Source organism: Corvus brachyrhynchos, unplaced genomic scaffold (assembly GCF_000691975.1).
Source record: "Corvus brachyrhynchos isolate BGI_N302 unplaced genomic scaffold, ASM69197v1 scaffold23, whole genome shotgun sequence".
NCBI lineage: Eukaryota > Metazoa > Chordata > Aves > Passeriformes > Corvidae > Corvus > Corvus brachyrhynchos.
The window spans coordinates 10,331,408-10,336,255 of NW_008238983.1; the positions used below are offsets into that span (position 1 = coordinate 10,331,408).

At 39.9% G+C, this 4,848-nt stretch overlaps 1 pseudogene; it reads left to right on the forward strand.

Annotated features, from left to right (window-relative positions):
• Positions 1-1,440: 1,440 nt before the first annotated feature.
• Positions 1,441-4,848, forward strand: part of LOC103618785 — a 6,113-nt pseudogene continuing 2,705 nt past the window's right edge.

Here is a 4,848-nt window from a genome sequence, read left to right on the forward strand (position 1 = left end):
TTTTGTTTGTTTTTTTGTGCGGGGGGGGGGGGGGGTGGTCTTGTGTGAGAAAACAAATCTTGAAACTCTTTTTAATACCATTTGCTACATTACAATTGTAGCAGAGAAGTTGAAGAGAGATTATTGGAAGTGTTATTAAAGGTCTTATTTGACATCTATTTGAATTAGTTAGAAAATATAGAATGGGATAAATGGCTAAGACATATTCCTAACAAAAAACAGTCAAGCATTGAAGAGCACATTTGATTTTTATTGGCAGCATGCTGCATTTCACTTCAGTAAGGGGGCCAGCCAGACCAAGGAATATTGTTCCAGTACATGCATTTACATGGGAATAAGTGAACAGTTCCATTTTGATTAGTTAAGAGTGACAGCAGAGCAAGGTTAAACAGCTTCTCAGACTTGGGTAGAATAAATGCTCTGTGTGTATGACTACCTAATGCCTGTGAAGGGCAAGAGTAGGAAGCACCAAATGTTTAATGTTTGGTTTAAAAAGATGCTACAGTGGCCTGTCTCCTGTTGAAAGGAACAAGAAACTAAACTGAGCTTGAGGGTTTCTTCTAAAAAGACCTCTTAGGTCTTGAACTGTTTAGAAACCTTTCTTCACTTGAGGAGAAATGGAGTAATTTCCAGTTTGTCTTCTAAAATACATACCTCTGGAGAAGTTACGTATCTGGGATGTATGAGGATGTGTTGTATGCACAGCACTGGTGTATGTCTCTATTCTTCTGACCACTCTTGGTTCAGATTGCACAATTTATAACTTTGCAAAGAAACCTTCTGCTGATTTACCTTCTTCAAGCTGATTTCTTAGAACTTTTAGAGATGCTGGTTAATGATGGGTTCCCTGGGAAAGGATTATACATGGCAGGAGATACAAGATACCAGCAAGGTGTAGGTAGGCAGCAGCAGCTTTGGATTCCCTAAAGAGGAAGGGAAAAGGGACATACAGCATGAAAGGTTGAAGGGAACAGTAGTCAGAAAATCAGCATGCTGACAATGGGGTCCCACAGGAGTAACAACAAGAGGTTACCCGGTGCCAGCCTGTGAGGAGGAACTGTAAGACCACCTGAGAAGAGTGGTTATGAAGGACAGTATGCGGGGACATCACATGGAAATGTAGTTATCACATGCTGAATTGCTTCAGGCACAGAGCTAGGAGTGGTAGACTGACATAAACCCTTCCTTGGCCTTAACATACTTGTGGGTTATGCTGACTGACCTGAAATTCATGAATATTTATGGCATAAACATGTCAGCAGCCTATTTACAATAAACACCTGGAATTTCCCTTCCAACCTTACAGTACCAAGTGGGTATTATTAGGTGTCTGGAAGGGGTTGGGGAGGACTGCATGAAGATTGACTCATCATATTTGTTATTGCAGATAACAACTGGTTTTCATTTCTGCTTTCCTGCAGATTCCTAGATGGCTGATGAATGAGGCCCTGCCCATGTGATACTGGAGGCAGGTTTGACTATGAGGGTTGTGGGGCAGGAAGTACAAGTTGGGCACATCAAGGTATATGTTTGCAAACCACCTGCCAGCACAGGCAAAGAAGCGATTGTGATTCATGATATATTTGGATGGCAACACCCAAACACCAGATACATGGCTGATAATGCTAACAACTAATGGATACATGTAAGAAATCTTCTATTATCCAAGAAATCCCACTCTTTATGATTTCTACCCTCACGTTAGAACTATTATTCTCATACATGAGAGGAAACTATTACCAGGGCAGTTTGAGTGACATATTTCCATAGTATAAAACCAAAAAGGAACATTGCTGTGGAACATGGCAGAGTATGGCATGCTTCCTTCATTCTTTGCTGTTTACAGAAGAAGTGCCTGCACATATAGAATGCATAGAATAGTGAAAACACAACGCAGTACAAAGTGATTCTGACTATTTTCCCGGCAATGTGAGATGGCTTTTAAAAATAGTGTGCTCTGAAACACAAGTGTCTGTTCTGTTTTTATAAGCCTTCTTAAAATAAGCAGTCATTCAATTTGAGTTATATGATGGGATTTTAAAAAACTGCCATCAGAAAGCAGCAGAAATATGAATGAATGTCATATATTTTGAATATGATATTGAATATGCACATTGAATATGTGCATATGAATGATTCATATGCACACATGGGTATTAAATACAATCTTCTTCCCCCCCTGCACACCTTTCACACTCATTTTTGATGTCCAGCAACAGTTAAATTCCAAAAGGAAGCAAAATCTTGCAACAACTGGATATGGTGCAATGTACTCAGTTTGGTTTATAAATTACAGACATTCATACAGGGTTCAAACAGGCCTGCAGTTCCAAAAAGCAAACCTCCACATAATCCTGTAGAAGTCTAGATTGGAGACATAGTGCTTTTAATGCCCTGAGCCTATGGAGCATGAGGGAAGCCAGATGTCAGCAGACAGTTGCCCTGTGGCTGAGGTCTGTCTGTGGAACTTGAAAGGAACTCTGTGTCTCTGGAGAAAAAAACACTACCTTTGCAAGCATTAGGGTTTTCTGATACACTGGAACAATGCAAGGATCTATTGTCTGTTCCTTGCTACTGTCTTTCCTGAGGACTTGGCATCCCCTATTCTGCTCCATGTTTGGAAGCATGTTTGTCTTGTGACCAAATGCAAACGTTCTCAACATGAGACTGGACGCACACCCTTCATGCTGCGCAGGATGCTGGCAAATCACTGGTGTGACAATGTGCTGCTTTGTTACAGTAAGAATCTGCTCTGTCAAAAGTACCCAGTGTCTGATCAATTGGTATTTTTCCATACTACCTTGCAAATTTTCCCTATGATTCTTGCTATGCCATACTTGTTTCTGGGATACCTTCTTTCCCTCCACCTGAACTGTTAAGAATGCAGTGGTCAAGGGAAGAAGGCTTCAGGAGAACTGAGTGTTTTCAGGCAGCAGTGTCTGAATGAAGAGAAGTTGTATGTGTCTTCAAGATGCTGCTGAACTGGTGCATTTGTGTTTACTGAGAGGAAAATAGATGGATTTTTTCCTACTGTGGCATGGGATGAAGAGCTATAGGAACTCATTTTCAGAGACCATATTAAGCCTGATGTCTAGTATCACCTTATTAGATCCGTTTGAGTGGGAAAAACAGTTCTTCTGCATGGGTTTGGAAAGGTTCACTTTCAAAGCAATCAGTGTGTTTCTGACAGATTCTTATCCAAAGACTGCACAGTTTTGCCCATTCATTTCCAAATACAGTTATGGTCTGGATGTCATTGTTGGGTTTTTTTATCATAGAAATTGTAGAAATTATCAAAAAAGGTGAAGAAAGTAAATGCTTGCAACATACTTCAGTCTGATTCAGGCCAAACGGATCCAGTCATTTCACCATGTTCAGTAACATCCATGAGGTGTGTCTGAGGACCGAGAGAGCCAAAGACATTTTAATAAGTGAAAGATGATTGCCATTTCCTAGGGATCCCATTGCTCCCAACTGGGATGGGCTTGGGAGAACACACAGCAGCACCTGCTGGTGACATAGTGATGGCAGCCTCCAGAATCCCTGCTTGTTTCCTTTCTGCAAGAGGAAACTGTCCTCCACTAGTGAGTGCACCACCACAACTCTGCTGCTGGTCATGCGACACATTTCAGCCGAGGTCATCCTGAGCCAGGGTTTGCATCCTGTGATGTAGGAACTCTTGAGTACTGAGTGGACTCTTACTGCACTTCCCTTTTTCCAGTCACCAAATGAGTAAAACCCTCCTCCCTTTTTTCACACACAATTCCCCTTCACTTGTTCTTTGCTGACCTCAGTCCATCAGGTGTCTGTTGTTTTGGTTTTATCTAGCTCATAAGTAAGTCTCACCATGTGCTCTGCAGTAAACAATTATTTTATTATCTTGGTTTACATGAAACCCATCTATGATGAATTTATGTTAAATGCTGTATGTTGTATGCAAAATGTAAAATTTTTGTAATCAGGACATAGTTTTATCATATTTTACAAGATCATCTGTTGTTTTACTGTGTATAGTTTCAAATTATGTACTCAAACTCAGGCAAAAACATATAAATAGTATGGATAAAAGTATCAGTATTTTCCAGATTTGTATCACAGAATGTATTTTGTGGTTTAGTCATTGAAATCAACATTTATAGATACATTTAAATCTTTCCTAATGCTCATAGGTATTTCTGTGGAATAGTTAACAATGATATTTAAAAACATTACTTTATCAGGAGAAAAGATATCAAAATTATGTCTGGATAGAAACCTTCCATGCAATGAAGGGCCAAAAAAAATCTCAGTGTGGTGATTAATTAATTTTGATTTTTGTGTCTGTGTGTGCAGAGCCAGCTGCCCAGACTTTTTTCAGAAAGAGAATTAGAAACCTTCTGATGAGTGGTCTGAGTTTGAGGATTGGCTGAAAACTTGAGATGGCAGGAAAATACACAAGTAAAATGTCAAGGAGCTGGATACCACACTGCCTGCTGCTGTCAGATACTGCCTTTTCCCACTTTTTTTTTGGTTTGTTTTGATTTAGTGTTTCTTTTGGTTTTGTTTTGTTTGAGATTGGATGCAGCTATTTTAGCTACACTAGCAGAAGTAGTCTTTTACAATGACTTCCTAGAAGTGGATGGAATGAATGATTTTGCCTCGAAGAGAATTCAAGGACAACTCTCTTTGTAGTTGCTTGGTGAAGAATTTTTGTCACCTGCTGTTGGTGACATGGGCTGCAAGTTGCTTCCTCTGCCTCAAAAATCCCAGTTTAAAAGTGCTCAGTGACTCAAACCATGAGAAACCATAATTCTGATCTGGTGGTTCACAGAGTGTAACAGACTAATCCTTTAAGGGGTTATAGGGAAA